Below are 20443 nucleotides of genomic sequence, written 5' to 3' on the forward strand. Positions count from 1 at the left end.
AAAAAGCGTCGTTCACGTCCTTACATTTGTTTGTATTTTTGTTCATAATATATCTGAGAAGGTGATCTATAAACTGTAATAATTGTTTGAAATTTGGTCGAAAAAATGAGTGAGCGGTGAAGCTTTAAAGCAGGTCTAAATGACTAAAAGTGCCACTTAAGCATATATTCAAACACGGTAGTGTTTGAACTGTATATATATACATGTATATATATATATATATATATATATATATATATATATATATATATAATATTTTTTTTCTTAATAACACTTTGTCTCGGCAGCCGAGATAACGCATATCTTATTTTTCTTTGAATATTATTTGACTTTTTCCCCTTTTCCTTGTACATATTTGTGAATTATTCCACCGATTTCGGCCTTTGGGATTATTTTGGACCATCTTCCACTTACGCGATGTCCTTGGATTTTACTTGTGCGAATGGATATTTAACAAACTTTCTTGGATTTGCATTTTTGGATTTTACCGTCATTGGATACTTTACCTTTCACCAGACTATCCATTCACGTGAAATCAACTTTTTCTTCACCATATTCCCTCTGCTTCACTTTTCGTTATCAAGTAAGATATTCGACATTTGCAGTTTCATCAAATACTTTTGTATGCAAGAATCCGATCCCGCATTTTGCTAATTCCTACCCTCTGATCAGAAGGAAACTATTTCTTCGAAGCTCCGCGGATTAAGGACTATCCACTTATCAAGTGTTTCCTTTTCAAATTAAATATGTTTTTAACTCTTTTTCAAAGTGTTTTTAACATGTTTCATTAACTACTTGCTCTTATATATATTATATATATACAGTCCCACACACATATATATATATATATATGTGTGTGTGTGTACTACCTGCCTCATGGTCGGGTCACCGGCGACTAAACTGGTTCCCCCACCAGACTTGTTTGGTGAGGAGGGCGGCTAGTATCCCTGAAGGATTAAAAAAAAACCTTCCAAAGGGCGAATGAACTCTTTTTTTTTGGTCAACGGCCAACTAGCACCGTGTATATTTTTGTGTGTGTATATGTGTATTGGGATGGAGAGGGCTCCTGTAAGACGTAGTGAAGGCAACCTGTCTAGAAGAAGCAAATCTCTGATTAAAAAAAAACATAAAGCGGAAGACCATTACCCGCATTAAGCTGGTCTGCAGTTTAATTTGTTGCTGGCTATCTTGCTCTTGCTTGTTGCTGGATATCAACATTTTGAACCGAGAGAGAGAGACTTAGCTGTCGTACAAAGCTAAGACTCTGTAACATCATATTTGTATAGATACTTGCTCGGGCATTTGGGCTCATGGATTTTAAACGTTTGAGGGAGTGGCACTCGTCTGACAAGACGTTGCAATCATCATATATATATATATAGACAGAGGTTTATATGTAACTTTATATATAGAGACGTATATATTAAAGGATATTATTAATGTTATAGGAAGAAAAGTTATAAAATACACTACAAACAGGCGTATATTAGTACAATAGAAACCGAGAATACAACAACAGTCGTGATATTAGGTAACTATAATTAAAGAAACTTTTAAAAAGAAATATAATATAAAAAGAAAACTTGAATAATGAATTAAATATAATAGTGGCAAATTTGCGACAACACCTTGCATGGTCAATATTGAATGTTCACATTAATTTCCCCTCGCTAATATTATTTACTACAACTGGTTTCGTGTCTATTTTAAACACATGAACTATTCCTGTATTAATGCCGTTTAATCGAAGGAATAGGCGATTTAATAACTTTCTTGTCAACCGACTCAAAGGTAGACACAAGACAAGTTAACCTCGATTTGCTTTAAACGATCGCACAGGTGTTTGTCTCGTTCTCGAGTGGTGGCGTGCCATTTTATTTATTTGGGTCACCCAATTCGACACGCTTTCAGAATTTAAAAAGAAGCAACAACAACAAAAGTCGAATTAATCGTAAAGTTTAATGGAAAAACATGTCTGTCTGGTGAGATCTGAGGGAGTAGCAGCAATACGGAATACATTCAGAAGCATGTAGTTGAACAAAGGGATTGCTAAGGACATAAAACGTCTTAAACACATTGTTGAGTCATAAATACCATGCAGGGAAGAACAGAATGTTAGTCTTATACCGATTTTCAGAGAGAAGCATCAGAAATTCAGTCAAGCGAACAAAAATTATATGAAACATTATGTAGCATATAAGCAAAAGCCACGGGTATATATTAAACATATTGTGAAATATTTAATTCTATTACAATAGAAAAATGCGAGCAGGAAAAGTAATATGGTTAAGCTTAAACATGGAAAAGTAAAGGACTAGTTGTTAAAACTGGAAAAGAAAAGGACAAGATATTATAGTAAAAAATATAATGAATTTATAACTTAAAATAGTGCAGCATTAAGAATTGATTATATAATGTTATAAATTAAATTATAAACAATCTTAATGCTTCAATATTTTAAGTTATAAATTTATTTTATTTTTTACTAGAATATTTTGTCCTTTTCTTTTCCAGTTTTAACACCTAGTCCTTTACTTCTCCATGTTTAAGCTTAACCATATTACTTTTAATGCTCGCATTTTTCTATTGTAATCCATGATTTTTCCAGGCTTCCAATAAATTCACTTGTTCTTTGTTTAATTTCAGTCTTATTTTTTCCCGCATTAACACATATGTAATAATAATTACATAATTTTGTCTGTTTTATATTGCCTTTAATAGAATAATCTCTTATGAACTCGTAGCTTTGATGCCTCCACGACATAAATACACTTTTACTGATTAAAGAAAAACAGCAAAACGCCACACACTGACTGAGTTTGTCCTTCGATACTGGGAGCCATATACAATGAAATTGTATAACCTTGAACTGCTAAACTTTTGGAATATCATCTCTGTTTCCTGTTTCTCCAAAGAAATCAAAATTTAAAGTGAATAAACATCTTGCTCTTCAACGCCCTACTTAGAGAATGTTCAAAAGCATAGCCCTTAATCCACATTAGCCCCGAGAGTTTTAGTTGATACTTGTTTTGATTTGTGTTAATATGAGTACAGAAATTTAATCTTATGTAATTGTATAATATATATAAAATATCTTTGTTTTATCGTTATTTCCATGGCAAGTGCCTGTCCAAGCTCCAATCTCTCGTCCCCCGCCAATCTTTCACGAGAAACACCCGTCTGGCTGAAACTACTGTCAATAATTTTCGCCACTCTTTATCTGTGCCTAAATCAAAACGTAGATTCCATGAGCAGAGCTTCTTTCTCAGAAGTGCACGACTGTGGAACTCTCTTCAGTTTGCATGTTTTCCACCTTACTACAACTTGGATGTCTTCAAGTCCAACATGAACAAATTCATGACAAACCGCCCTCTTAAGTAAGACACTCTATCAAATCTCCAATACTAACGATTACTAGAATACTATCCCATTGATTACTGTACACGCAATAACCCTTATCCATGAGTGGCCTCCGGGCCTTGATAAGTGGTGACCTCCATGTAAAAAAAATAAAATAAATAAAATAACGGTGAACGTTTTGCTTAAAAAAACTTTGTTTAGTCTTTTACATATGCCATTTTCAGAAGTTTTGTCAAATGTCTAAAATGTGCCAAAAATTTTGTCAAATGTCTAAAATGTGCCAAAAATTTTGTCAAATGTCTAAAATGTGCCAAAAAGTTTTGTCAAATGTCTAAAATGTGCCAAAAATTTTGTCAAATGTCTAAAATGTGCCAAAAATTTTGTCAAATGTCTAAAATGTGCCAAAAAGTTTTGTCAAATGCCTAAAATGTGCCAAAAAGTTTTGTCAAATGTCTAAAATGTGCTAAAAAGTTTTGTCAAATGTCTAAAATGTGCCAAAAATTTTGTCAAATGTCTAAAATGTGCCAAAAAGTTTTGTCAAATGTCTAAAATGTGCCAAAGATTTTGTCAAATGTCTAAAATGTGCCAAAAAGTTTTGTCAAATGTCTAAAATGTGCCAAAAATTTTGTCAAATGTCTAAAATGTGCCAAAAATTTTGTCAAATGTCTAAAATGTGCCAAAAAGTTTTGTCAAATGTCTAAAATGTGCCAAAAATTTTGTCAAATGTCTAAAATGTGCCAAAAAGTTTTGTCAAATGTCTAAAATGTGCCAAAATTTTTTTTCAAATGTCTAAAATGTGCCAAAAAGTTTTGTCAAATGTCTAAAATGTGCCTAAAATTTTGTCAAATGTCTAAAATGTGCCAAAAAGTTTTGTCAAATGTCTAAAATGTGCCAAAAATTTTGTCAAATGTCTAAAATGTGCCAAAAAGTTTTGTCAAATGTCTAAAATGTGCAAAAAAGTTTTGTCAAATGTCTAAAATGTGCCAAAAATTTTATCAAATGTCTAAAATGTGCCAAAAAGTTTTGTCAAATGTCTTAAATGTGCAAAAAAGTTTTGTCAAATGTCTAAAATGTGCCAAAAAGTTTTGTCAAATGTCTAAAATGTGCCAAAAATTTTGTCAAATGTCTAAAATGTGCCAAAAAATTTCGTCAAATGTCTAAAATGTGCCAAAAAATTTTGTCAAATGTCTAAAATGTGCCAAAAAATTTTGTCAAATGTCTAAAATGTGCAAAAATTTTATTGAATTTTTTAGAAGTGTTGTAATTATTTGCTTCCCCACGAGAGCAAATTAGGGATGAGGCCGTTTTTTAATGTGGAGAGGTAAGAGGGGGAAGGAAAAATGGGCCAGCTCCCGGGAGGTGGGAAATGGGAGCTGGATAGTGAAAGTCTCTTGGTTTACAGGGTTGCCCCTACATGGACCAGGAGCTCTTTACCACAAAGGCAATGGTCTCTGATCGGGGCAGATACTACACTTTGATCTTGGCCCGAATGACAATCTCTCTGGAGGGGAGGTGTTCCATTATTCTGTTTAATTGAACTAACCTTATCATCTTGAAAGTGATTTGCATTTTGCGTTTTGGTCGATATAACCCTCAACCATCTTCAAGTATATATGTTTTGTAAAGGATAGGGAACGTGAGAGAGAGAGAGTTAGCTCTACAATTCAAACGAGTTGTATTAAAGTTGAGTTAACAATAAATTTATAAATAACATCCCTGAGTATTTTGCTTGACATTTTTATTAGCTTCATATGTTTTTTATAAATTGTCCATTGATTGACGTTATAAAATCTATAATCAAATTACTAAATCACTAAATAATTAACAGAAATTGTTCTAAATATATTATTATATGCCGATAAAAACTATGTCTACTTTAAGGATCTTCATGGTGTCAACAAACCAATCGCTAAACGTTCAGATGAGATGAAATGTGACTACCATGAATGGCGGGACTAGTGATTAAACGTGCAGAGTATTATACGTGTAAAAAGGTGCCATCAGTAAGTTTACAGACCTTATACAGGCTTTTAAAATTGTCGTAGAATCTTAAAACTTCAGTATCTTATTGTATACATCTTATGAGATGACGGACCAATTTTTATGGTGTGAGGTTCAAATGAACAGCTGCATGAGGTATTGAAATGCACCCACAAAAATATCTGATTGTAACAACTGGCGAATTTCAAAAAAGCAATCTGGATGTGAGGAGTTGCAATAACATCCTGTTTTAAACTTACAAAAATGCCACGGAAACGTATGGAATACTTCATACTGCTTTTGCACCATCTTGCATGAATCAAGCATCAGTTTTTGAGACTCAAAAGTGATTCAAGGAAGGCAGAGGCTCTGTGAGGGATAATGAGAATTATGGGAGGAGTAAGGAAGTGAGAACTCTAAAGTTGATTGGCCAAATAAAGAATTTCATGGATAAAGACCGACAATACGTGCACAGTTTGATGTCAGTGTGGGAGTGAACGCAAATTTATTCGAGGAACTTATGAAGATCCGGATGATTTGCGCAAATTTTAGACAGTGCACTAGTCTACAATTCCATAATTGTCACAGACTATTTGACTAAGAGAGGGATCCAGACACCTATAGTTAAGACCTTGCTATCTTGTGACAGACTATTTGACCAAGATTAGAATCAAGACAGTTCCTCACCCTCTCTACAATCCAGACCTTGCTCCATGTTACTTTTGGTTGTTCCCTAAGCTCCAGGAAATCTTTAAGGGATGTCATTATAAGACAATTGAGGAGATTAAAGAGGCTGTGACTAGGGTCATTGGAAGGCTTACACAAGAGAACTTCCACGTGACCTCCCAGAACATGTTGTTGTGGTAAATACGTGCATTGCAGCAGGAGGAGATTACTTCGAAGGGGAGTTTCATGTGTATATTATCAATAAAAGTGTCCATACAAGAAAAGTATGGAAACTTATTTAAGTAACCACGTAAAAGATCGTAACTCCCTTTTTACTTTCTAAATGCGACGAAACAACATATGCACGAGAATATGATACAAGATACTAAGAAGTGTTTAAGTTTCCGTATTAAAATAACAATATCGTTACGGTATATAATTTGTAACATACAACACTAATCAAAATATCGTGTGTATTTTATACTGGCGCATATTTATAAGTTAATGCTCGTTCAGATAGTAGTTTTGGGACGACTATTCGGAATCGGAAAAATCAGAGCTTTTTGAGGTATCGAAACGGTATCGGAATCAGAAAAATTAGAGCCTATTATCCGATGCCAAAACCGATTCCTTAAATTATTTTTTTATTCGCTTTTGATTTGAGAAACATCTTCCACTGCTTGTGGGAATAATAAAATAATAAATATTTATTGCTTTTAAACTTTCAGTAAGACTAAAGTGTGTTTTTACGTTTGAGAAAATATAAGCACATTCAAGATGTGTTTTTACAGTAATTGGGACACAATGATAGCGATCTATAAAGAATCGGAATCGGTAATTGTATCGGAATCGGGGACATTAGTGGAATCGTCCCATCACTAATAAAATCTGCAGTGAAAGTTGGGCTGGCGCGTTAACACACTTAGCATTTTAGGTGTTACAAATATATTAAACCTTAATTTACGCCTTAGATTTGTTTTGACAAGATTATACATGCGCCATAATATAGGGAAGTGCATAAAAATATTAAGAGCTGTTTCAAGTTTAAGTTTTCGTAATAAATAAAAATATTCATATGGTATGTCATTTGTAAGATAAAACTCGAAATAAATGATCGTGTGTATTTTATACGGACGCATATTTATAAGTCAATATGATAATATTTACACATTATAAAATATATTCCGAGATGCAGTGTTTTCGTTTTCTCGTGCAAACTATAAGAGAATTACAGTTGTGCTAATTATATTATTCCTGAGATCGTAAGTTTTTTTTTTTCGTTTCGTTTAGCCAATTTCTGTTTTCTCTTTCTCTTTTTTACTCGACGTGAAACAACGCGCAGATCACGTTTTACCTGGGAAATTATCCATTAACGTGGTTCGTAACGAGATTAGAAAGACAGATATAAACAGAAAAATGTTCGTGTTTCTTTTTGTGTGCCATCTCGCCGAATTACTGCGACGTATGCGTAAGACTCGACGATTCTTTTCATTCCGTTTATTCGTTTATCTTGATAATTTGCTTGTAACGTTGAAAACCATTTTTTATGACCGATGATATTAGCATCATCGATGATAATCGCCATTTTTCTACTTCGCATAAGATGTCATATATATGAAATGTCTTTCCATCCAGTTTGCACAATCATTTTAAGTCGTAGACTCTTGAAAATTCAGTATGTTAGTGCTAAACATCTTATGAGATGACTGACCAACCAAATGAACAGCCAAAACAGGACTTGGAATACACCTTACTAAAGCCTGATTTCCAAAGCTAGTGAATTACCGAAATATCATCTGGGTGTGTTGATATTTTCGATAATCGATATCAAATAATATTCTGTTTTAAACCTGGAAACATGCCATATACACTTGTGGAGTTTTTAGACTGCTTTTAAACCGTCTTGCATGAATCAAGCATCAGTTTTAAAGCGGCATGAGAAATTCAAGGAAGACATGACTGATGATGAGAAGTGTGAGGAGACGAAGGGGATTAGAACAACAGAGTTGATTGACCAAATAAAGAATTTCATGAATAGGGACCGTCATGTGTCTATAGAGACAATAAATGCACAGTTTGATGTCAGTGTGGGAACTGTACACAATAATTCGTGAAGATCCGGAAGATTTGCGCAAAAGTGGCAATCCACAACTCCATCCTTGTCACAGACTATTTGACCAAGATAGTTATCAACACAGTTGCTCATCCTTCCTACAGTCCAGACCTGGCTCTCTGCCGCTTCCGATTATTTCCTTAGCTCAAGGAAAACTTTAGAAAATTTCCACTACTTATGTTTACTACGCTATACTCACATTGACTAGTGTATACCCATTAACCTTTATCCTCGAGTGGCTTCCACGCCTTGATAAGTTGTGATTCATGTGTAAAAATGTATATCAGTCGTGTTTTCTGGCTTCCATTTTCAAAAGCCGTTGATAAGTTTGCACTTGCTAAAATTCGTTACTTAATCCACCGTTCATTTTACTAATTTAGCGACACGATCATCGTCATTACTATTATTGACATCTTTAAAGGACGATACTTTTGCAAAAATACATTATCTGATGACAGGACCAACGCCATAGAATCTATAAACACATCTTATTTTCACCGTTTTTGTCACATCCGTTTAACTTCATAGCTACGCCATGTTGTTAGCTCCGTTTAGGATAGCGCTCGCAATTGTCTATGAAAACCCGATGCAAGAAGTTACGGTGTGAAGGACAGTACAAAATGTCACAGTGGACTGACGAAAGAATTGCGAAGCTGATGGACTTAATGAATACGGTGAGGACGACAATAACGAGCAGCAACAATCGATTAGGCACAAAGCAAAGCAAAAATAAAGAATAAAAAATAGACACAGACGCGGCGGTCGTCGATAATGCAAGGGTTGGACGAATCAATCATTGGCCACCGTTGCCGAATCTTGCTACGAACTCTCGTTTTCGTCACTGAAATCTCGTTAGTGTTTTATCGTTTTATTTATTTATTTATTTTTTGTTATATTTGAGGTTTGGTTCTTTTGTTTTGAATTATCGATCAATATCTTGAGATAATTCTAAATCCCATTCGTTGGAGAAATAATCAACATGCTACTTGCTAAGCTGACGTTTGCTATTTACTCTTTAATCATAATACCCTTGCAATGTTCGTGACTACTATCTGCTTATTCATTCGTTAAAAACACGCTCACGCACACGCACACACACAGCCATATATATATATACGTATGCATATACATATATATCTGTATATATATATATTTATATATACAGACATTGCTCTGTAATATATATATTTATATATATATATACGTTTTATTTTTTTTTATTAGCGTATCTTTCTGTTAAGTTACATTATTGTTTCGGCTACACGCCCGTTTTTTTGGCTCACCTTTATGTCCATGTGGAGAGGTACAAACGATGCACCGCCTTAGGGAAAAAGACCTTAAGGAGGCAAACAGCACGGCCATGCGATGGGTTAATTTCTATTGCTCTACAACAGTATTGAGCACTTTCTTCAGTTTTTATTAATTACCATCTCCACTAAATATATATATATATATATATATATATATATATATATATATATATATATATATATATAAATATATATATATATATATAGCAATAATATAAAAGTCACTCTGTGTGTATGAGTCCTTCCTTATAGATTTCGAAACGGCTGAGCCTATCTTTTGCAAATTTCCCAAAAAGCTAATTTATGTCTGGCAGTGTTCTTAGATATGTTTTATACAGAAATTCATCCGATAAGTATCGAAAATTGAAAATAAAACACATTAAAAATAACTTTTCTCGGTTATAGATACAGAAGTATCTATACAGTGAATATTTTACGATACACCGGTCTAGAGTGAACGTAGAAATTTCATTTCTTTTATCAAAAATCATTTCGTCTTAAAAAAAAAAGGTTTATTAAAATCTGAGCATATAGTTTGGTAGAAGAGAATTAGACTACGAACCGAATACTCCTCTGTTTAATCTCACTATTTCGTATTATTTTTTTCTTATTAATAATTTCAATTTACGATAAAAGCACTCACTGTTTGGCCACCAATCAGTGAGACAAAGACTAAAATCTCGCAGCTTCATCAATATAGAGGAAATCGATCCCAGGCAAGCTGCCTTCTATAGGATGGAACGATGGCGAGACTATAACAGCAGGAATCAAAATGAAGCCCTACTAGACCCAAAAGAAACACTCCCCTAGAGTTCAAACCTTGGTAGAAAAAACAGGGTGACTCTAAATAGAACCAGAGCCAAAGTAGGCAATAAGATACTCAAACACTCAATCCTTTATAAATAGGCACGTTTTAATATATCATCTCTATTCCAATTTCAACCAATATACAACAAACACTCATTTTATGATACGACAACGTAACAAACACTCATTTGGTGTCCGTTGACCAGTTCGCATCCACGATGCGATATCGAACCTGGGTTACCATATTTCGTGTCAAGAAAAGAAAAGACAAGAAAAACACATAAAATGCAATAAAATGTCTGGAAAAAAAAGAAAAAAAAGAACAATAGAAAAAAAAGCAAAACACACGTACAACCTTTTCACGAAGAAAGAAAAGAAAGACATACAGACACACAGATGTAAAACTTTATATATAGAAAATAGTTAAAAAATGTTTATCGTATTAGGAATTAACTCGTTATGAACCGAAGAAAAATATACCTTAATGCAAAAATTAGAAGGGAAAAACAAAGAATTACGCTATTCTGTTTAAAGCAATGGACCGATCAGACAGTAAGAAAATGTAATGGGAACTCGCACAAATGAAATTGTTTTGAATGTGCCAATCATGATTTGAAATATTTACACCGTTGCAGAAGTTTATAGAAGAAATTGCCATCGCTTGTTTTGAACTGGTTAAAAAAAAAAAGAAAAGGAAGAAAAGAAAAAAGAATTGACGCTCTTTTTCAGGCCAGAAGCAATAGACTGTTTCTGTAAATCGTGAACTTTGTTTTTCAGTTTTAACGGCATTTTTGAACATTTTTTAAGGACTGAAGAAGGTTGTTTCATGTAATTACTTAGAAGTTAATGCTCATTGTTAGAAAAATGTATATTGATAATTTGATATTGTATAATTGTTGTTTTCCAGGGGTCTGCAAAATAGTAATTAAAAAAAAAAGATAGAAATAAAAAAATCAGAAGATTAACTTAAGATAAAATGGTCGGTCTAATAAAATTAGAATTTAAAAAAAGGGGACAGGATTAAATTTACGTAGGCGGTTAACTATTTTTTTGAAAGAGATTCACAGGACCCTGCAAGGGGGATTTTTTAATAGGTTTTTCGATTATGAAAAATGCTAGTTTCGCCGTTGAAAGATCATATTCTTCGCATACAATAAAGATGGGAGTACTGCAGGCCTATGGGCTTAAAAGGCTTGTTGTAGCTGCAACGAGGGCGCGCGATAGAATGCACCCACATAGATTAAGCTTGCAGATAGGGCCGCTTGTGAGCTTCGGCTGATTGAAAATGCCCAATCTTGGGAGTAACAGAACTTCCAACTCAAAAGCAGACGTGTAGTGGTGACGTGGCCACTATGTAGTGAATCTGAAGTAGGGGCAAGAATAAAAAAAAAGATAGAATATATGCCGCTGATACGTAAGAACTTTAGAAGTCAGAAATCAGTCGAATGAGATGGCAAATTTTTTTTTGAGATAAGGCGGAAAGCACCTTGATATTGGAATCGGCATGGGATGGCTGAATGACAGCTGTTAATGAACATGAGGTTACTTTACCCACATCCATGAATGATGCCATATGGGCCGTGAAAAAGGGTCCGGCCGAATAAATTATTTAAGACTGGAGACATAGAAATCATATGTCTGCGCCGTATATTTATTCAAACGCTCATTTGGTGCCGTTCTTGAACCAGAACACTCAGACAAGAATGTGGAAAAAAACCTTGCCATAAAAAAAATGTTATATAGACACAATGAAAAAAACTTTACACTACACATAAAAAAGGAAAAGATAGAGAAAATTAAATAATAAAAAAAACAACGTAGGGTCGTTTCATTGAACAACGGTGAAAAAAATATAGACGCAACTGAAAAAAGACGCATTAAAATTGTGTCTAGTTATATATTATGCTAAATTAAGAGAAATAAGAAAAAAACAGATAGCTCGATCGACATACAGATAACGAATTGTTGATTTTAAATATGAAAAAACAGAAAGAAAAAATGCTATGTTACGGCGTAGAAAAATAAACAGAGGAAATTGAAAAAGAAAGATATATCAATCGACATACTGATAATAAATTGTTGTCAATATGTAAAACAGAAAGAAAAAAAGAAATAGAAAAGAAATATGAACTTTAGTTACAGAGTGTGAATGAAATGACTTGTCACAATTACGAGAAACACGTCAATCAAATATTTGTTATGAATTTATAGGTTAAACAATTATATACAGTTAAAATGTGGTTAAATTGTAAAAGCTTTGCGTACTTTTAGGAAAAACGATGTGTATTTTATTGTTAAGAAGCAAGGGACAGTTTCTGCTAATGTGATTTTTTTCTCTAATTGTACGTTTTTTTCTTAGGAATTTTTTTTCTGGTGTGGAAAAATGTTATTCATTGTAATGTAAATCGATGTAAACTCTTTTATGAAATGTTAAAATGTATGTTTTTTAGATTAAGAAACAAAAAAAAAGAGAAAAAAACACAAGTGTTGTCTTTGGGTGATGGGATTCTGTGATTTCGAGTAGAATCAACATAGAAAAATCCATGGGTGGAAGTCCCGATATTTTTCGTTGGGCTATATGCCTTGAAAGGCAGTCGCGGTTACCGACCTGGAAAAAGAGTTTTTCCAATATAGCAAAGCGAAATATATTTCTGTCCAACATCAGGGAGCGAATGGAGTTCTTCTGATGTGGCGTAAGTGGCAGAAGAGAAAATGGCTGAAGAGGCCATAATAAAAATCACTCGGATAAGTAAAAGATTATATTTTTTTTCTTTTTCAGAAAACCCCAGTGTTGGGTGTCATAGACAATTTTAGTTTCCATCGATTCTTATTTTGTGTTGAATTTTGTTTTATGAAGGATTTTCTGAAAGTTATAAGTGAGTCGTTTTTTTTTTGTTTTTGGAAACGATTATGTATTTTAATTGTAAATGTCTATGTATTTTTTGTAAACGACTGTGATTTTTTATTCTTTTATTTTTGAGATTCTGTGAGGTGGTAAAGGTGATGTAACCGACCTCAAAATTTGCTGACGTGGACAATTTTGGGTTTCCGCGAATCTATATTTTGTTATTTGTAACTTTTTATTGGTGAGAGGACACTTTGTGAATGATTATGAGAATTTTTAAAAATTTTTTATTTTCATGCGATTGATGTTTTCTCATATCAGAATTGTGCAGGTTTTTTTTTTGTTCTTGGACATGTATTTTTATTTTCGCAGAATGGAGGAGGAGGAATGTTAGAGAATGGAGAGGGAGAGAGAGGGGGAGAGTGTGAATTATAGTGTAGATACGTTGACCGAAAGTCAAGATCAGCTGATTGGATTGCGTGTGAGTCATGTGATCAGGTTAGCTGAATCGATGAGATTTGTTTGGGACTTGGAAGAGAGCGGAGGGCTTCGCCATTGTCTCCCCCCCCTTCGCTGGGGGGTGGGGAACGAACGCTGACGTGGTAGAAATAAGACCTACAACAAAGGCCAAATTCACTTTCCAATCTTCTGTGAACAAACTGGAAGGTGAATAGAAAAACTATAGAACCAATTTCTTGTCTTGGTGTGAAATAAATCTTCGTCCTCAAAAACAGGTATCAAGTCTCCCTCCCAGATGAGAATTTCCAGATGGACCAACGAAGAAGTAGAGGTATGTGAAAATGCATGTCACCCACATATTCACACTTAACAGCATATGAACATATGTAATAGAAAGGCCGCTAGACGATCACACACACAACGACATTAACTCTGAGAAGATAATAAAAAACTCAATCTTTTATAAATAGACACGTTTAAATATATCATCTCTATTCCAATTTCAACAAACACTCATTTTATGATACGACAACGTAACATTACTTCTTTATTTTTTCCGCTTTTTTGGGGGTAAATTTAAACACCAGAAAAAAGTTTCATGCACTGAATAAACTTTACTTTAGAATAACAATGAATAAAACAAATGATATCGCTATTATATAAATAAAATAAAGTTATTTTAATAGAAATACTCAATAAATGAACAAAACTAGATTGAAAACGAGAAAGAATACATGAAACTACACACGTTGAAACATGATCAGCTATCATAGCGACATATTTACATAACACACAAATTCCATTCTGAACATATATATATATATATATATATATATATATATATATATATATATATATATGATGAAAATAATGGAAATAGTATTCCGACAAAATAGAGAAAATAAAAAGGAACAAACCGGATTATGTGTTCACCAACGTTTCGTCTTTATCCAGAGGAAGTCTCGAAATAAAGACGAAACGTTGGTGAACACATAATACGGTTTGTTCCTTTTTTTTTCTCTCTCTCTCTCTCTTTCTCTCTCTCTCTCTCTCTCTCTCTCTCTATATATATATATATATATAGCCAGTAGAGTTTAGTTTCCTAGAAATATATCCAATGAAACAACATGTGTCTAAAAAAGAGTGCTCAATGAGTGAACAGAGCAGGTATATTAATATTTAATATCTATATATGTACATGTGGAGTTTAGATAACTTTCGAGGTTTTATGTTTACTCTTATTTTGTTTGTTTATTTGTTTTTATTTTTATTTTATTTTTTTATTGTTTTTATTTACCTTATTTTAGTTTTAATTTTATTCTTGCGTAGTTATAGTTATTGCCTAGTTTCATTGCGGGTGTGTGAGTAAAATAAAACGAACAGCATATATTCGCTTTTGAATATCTGTAGTAACGTGTGTGTGTGTGTGTTGTGTGTGTGTGTGCATGTATGTATGTGGATGGGTGTAGATTGAAAGACACCGGTCAGTACTCAGTGACCATAGGAAATGTTTTTAATTTACAGACTGCAAGACAAAAATACTAAATTCTCAAGTACCTTATGCCATAAAAACCAAAAGATGGGATGGATAGAGAGAAAGGGAAATTAAAAAGATGTTTATTATCTTCAAATACCTCACTTGTCCTCTTACCGCTTCATGACTCCCACACAGGTTACATTCTAACTTTACTAACGAAATAGGAAAATGTTTTTGGTTGAAATATCAATTTTCGACGATAATTCTTGGCCTGAAAACGTAGTCCCCCAACGCGGGTGACTACAGAAACATGTATTCACATATGTAGCCATTAATGTTTGTATAAATAAATTTTATATATATATATATATATATATACTAGCGGGGGTACCCGGCGTTGCCCGATTGTTTGGAGGTGCGTGTGTAAGCGGGGGGGGAGCAAAGTAAAGAATATGCAAAGTAATAACCCTGTTTAAATATAAACATTGAAAAAGTTAATTGAGTTTCCATTTACACAAATAATATCCAAGGAAATTTCGTAATTTGAAGATAGTCCAAAATAATCCCAAAGGCCGAAATCCATTATTTTTATTCTTATAATTATTTTTATTTTTATTATATATATATATATATATATATATATATATATATATATATATATATATATATATATATATATATATATACGCACAATGTTTGGCCTTGATGGAAGGGAGACAAAAACTTTCTGCTATGATATGATTTAAAATTATCTGAAATCACAGCAAGGGGAGACTTGATTCCAAAGATTTGTCATATGTTATATCTCCCGTCTTTTGGAAATAGTGTACGATAATGAATATCTCCAGTATCAGATATATCGTATACACTTTGAAATTTATTTAATGTATGAAAACCAAATAGGGGAGATATAACATATGAAAAATATTTGGAATCAAGTCTCCCCTTGTTGTTATTTCCGATTATTTGAAACTATAGCAACAAGTTTTAGTTTACCCTCCATCTGGGCCACAGGTTTAGGGGAAATATTATATATTTTGTAACATGAAAAACTAGAAAAACAAATGACTATGGTTGGAGTATTGGTAAAGATAAAATATTCTTCTACACACGGAAAACGTTTTACAATTACAACTATTGTAGGCTTTGGGGGTGTTGAAAAGAAAAATAACAGTAAAAATCACAGGAAACGAGCAATTTCCAACAGATGACGAAATAAAGTGGGGGGATCACTTTTCTATATTAATTTAACGTGAAATAAACATCCACTTTATTTGCTAAGGTGACCATGACGCAGTTGTTCATTTTCTGGCATTAAATATAGAAAAGTGATACTCAACTCCTTAAAATAGTAAAGCGCGACATCAAAGGAAAATATCACATAGTCCACTACATAAGTCAGGCTATTAACTTTCTAACGAACCTTTAGTTGTTTAATTCTGATCAGTATTTGCTGAGATTTCGAACTCATAAAATTGCCTAAAAATGTGGTATATCTATACTCGTCACCAAATTGAATACTACAATGCTCATATCATTGGTTCTATGGACCGAAACTACACGAAAGGCTTTCAGAAGATTATAATACTATTCTATAGATAAAATTTTATGACAATTGGTTAAGAAGACGCCATATTTTCAAACCAATAAAATATGCCTAAATTAGTATAAATTTATATATATAGTGTCATAGTAAGACAGCTTTAGTTTTACTGCTTTGGGATAAATTTTGCTTCGGATTTTTTTGCTTGCTTGCCTCCCCTGTGGACTTGCCAGACACTAATATATATATATATATATATATATATATATATATATATATATATATATATATATATATATATATATATATATAATTTTGTGTCAATGTTTAAAGCAGTCAAACTTCCGAAGTAATAGCGAGCTGGCAAACCCATCTATATTTTTTTATATATAGATGAATATTTTTTTTTACATAGGCATCACCACATTATCAAGGCCAAGAGGCCACTCAAGGATAAGGGTTAAAGAGCGTACAGTAGAAATTGGACAATATAGTAATCATTAGTAATCATTAGTAATTTGTATCTAGGAATGTAACTATACTGCTATATATATATATATATATATATATATATATATATATATATATATATATATATGATTATATATATATGGTCCTGGATGTGACCGTAAACTATATCCAGTGATGAGGCCCCAGCTTGCGGGCTTTAGGAAGTGTGAGAGCCACACATTAATTCACTCTGACCAGTTGTTGTAGTACGTGTTAGGGCCTCAACTATGGGTTAAATAGAAACCGACTTGAAAACAATAAATATATTCTATCAAAATATTCTCCTTCAAAATAACTGGATTCGGCATTAAATAACCCGAAAATGGTTAATATGCCGTAAAATAAAACAACCAAACAACTAACTAACTATTATATATATATATATATATATATATGTATATATATATGTATATATATATATATATATTTGTTCTGTGTGTATAACAGCATAGTTACACACACACATATATATATATAAGAATATATATATATATATATATATATATATATATATATATATATATATATATATATATATATACAGTAATATATATAGCAGTATATTTACATTCCTAGATCCAAATATTTATTGTTCGGGCAAAAAATGTTAAAATTTCAGTACATTCTTTACAGGTCTGTATCGTCATTCAGAAACACACGATTATTTATATATTAATATTGTAATTTTTCATGCATACACTCTTCAGAAAAATAGAAATTCTTTGCTTCGCTAGAACAAACACATGGCAATATAATGCTGCAAGAAGAAAAAGTTAATGCAAAGTTTATTCCACCAGCAATCTTGATTTATATTAACAATATTAACGACGACGCTTACTCATACAAAGAGATTACCATGCTGTATGATCTGTCTTTCATGAAAAAAAAACGCATGACTTTCATGAAAAAAACACGATGACTTTCACCTCTTCCCAGCCATGAAGCTTTTTTGAAAGGAAAGCGTTTCCCCAGATGATGCAACTTTGATTTCTGAAGTAACGTCGTATTTCGAGGACTAACCTGGGGTGTTCTACAAAAACGGTCTCCAGAGATGCATCAAACGATGGGGGAAATGCATAACTCTGGGTGGTTACTACATAGAGAAAGACTAATAACTGTGCCAAGTTTCGTTGTTCTACTGCTATGGGAATCTTGAATGTCTCTAGATGATTCTTTATTTTTACCATTTTTAAACTTGAATTACAAAACGCACATGGAAAAATCTAATGGTCAGTAGTAGCAGATTAATCAGAGAAAACATTCTAATACTATCGACATATTGAATATTTAAATCTTTTAAAATCCAAAAATTTGATTGGAAATGTGTTAGCATTCTCAGTATCCTATATTTTGTAATAGTCTATAAAACTTTGTCAAAAAAAGTTTCCACCATGAAATTTTAATTTTCTCTTCCACATGCAACTGAAAAGAAAAACTTAAGGAGGTATTTCTACCTAAATATCAGGTAAACGAAGATAAACTAGAATTATAACAGAAACACACATATCTATCTATATATCTATAAAAGTGAACGTGTCTGTGTGTCTGTCTGTCTATCTGTCTGTCTGTGTGTCTGTGTACATTTCCCTACGCAATAACTCTGACCTTTAAGAACCCTACCACACTCCCTCGACAATTTTGGTTCTACACACTTGAAATTTTAGATATAGGTGTCTTGGACATGCATCGAACCTACTAACTTGATGTGAACCCAAAACAATAAATGTTAAGCGGTCATCATAGGGGTCAAATCTAAAAAAAATGACCGTTTTTCTTTTTTGCTCAGTATATACCTTCATACATCCGGGCAACGCTGGGCTGAAATGCTAGCATACACTATTTGAGCGTTTCACTGTGTATATGTATATTCGGAATCTTTAAATTTAAAATTGAAATATGAATATCAGTATTGATCTTGGTTCGCTCAAATGGAGTTACAAAATTGTTTTGTTGTTTTCCATTTCAGAAACCGATTAACAAGAGAAATGACATATACAGTAGCGTCCAAAACTAAGGGGACAAAATTTTAAAACCTAATGTTTGTTACAAATAACAACTGTGAAAAGCTGAAATTTTGACAACTTGTTGTCGTTATCATCCATAATACTTACTAAAATTACTGCAGACTATCTAAAATATATAATTACCAGATGGATAAGAATTAATGTTCGAAAGACTCCATAAAGAAGGAAAAATAGATGCATGAAAATATATTTACATAATACCAATATCCAAGATATTAGTATCAATATTCACATAAAATTTATATACGAAAGTATAAATTTATGCGTAAACTTTAAGTATTTACTTCAAAAGTACTCAATACCTAGGTAGAGATAGTAAGTTACAAAATATATCTGGCGATTAAGCTACACAGAATATTCCGCGTTTCATTCACTCTAGGACTCTTTAGGCTTATGCGTATAAGCCTGAAGCGTCCTAGAGTGGATGGCACGGGGAATATTCAGTGTAGCTTAATCGCCATATATATTTTATAACTTACTATATATATATATATATATATATATATATATATATATATATATATATATATATATATTTTTTATTACATTTTCACCCCAAACAAGGCACATTGCCACTTTGGTGTAGGGGGCTACTATCAGGGGAAACACCTACTGGGGCACTATGTAGGGATTAGGGCAGCGAGATGTTGGTTCACGTTGCACTTGAACTTATGCATGTCAGTACAGTTGGGGAAGCAGTGACCTGGAATGGAATTCCAAAGTCTAGCAGTTCTGGGGAAGAAACTACTGGAGTAGAACGATCTTTTACATCTAGGGATCTCTACAGTGTGGGGGTGGGATTTTGCAGCTTGTCGGGTCTGTCGAGGGTGTTCACGTCGTGGGGGCACAAGTGCTTGCAGTTCTTCAGAGCATTCACCATTATAATACTTGTAGAACAGGCAGAGGGATGCAACGTTTCGACGATGGGACAGAGGCTGAAGTTTTGATGCCAGTTTAGGGCCTATCAGATTTGCGACTCTCTTTTGAACCCTGTCAAGGAGAGAGAGACTAGTAGCCGATGCACCGGCCCAAATATGACAGCAATACTCCATACATGGGCGAATAGTGGCCTTATAGAGGTACAGGATACTTTCGGGTGTTAGAAGTTTTCTAGCACGGTAAAGAGAGCCCACCTTCCTCGCAGCGGCCCTGGCAATGCCCTCGATGTAATTGTTCCAGCTCATGTTTCCTGTGAACGTTAGGCCAAGGAGCTTGAAAGACGTACTCTCAGCTAAAGAGTTGTTAGCCATTGCTATAGGTGGTAGAGAAGGTTTCCTGTAATTATTGAATGAAACCAGTTTTGTCTTGGTGGCATTGAACGTTACCATCCATTTTTGTCCCCATTCCAC

This window comes from Euprymna scolopes, chromosome 23 (genome assembly GCF_053919585.1).
Source record: "Euprymna scolopes isolate OS-2025 chromosome 23, ASM5391958v1, whole genome shotgun sequence".
NCBI lineage: Eukaryota > Metazoa > Mollusca > Cephalopoda > Sepiida > Sepiolidae > Euprymna > Euprymna scolopes.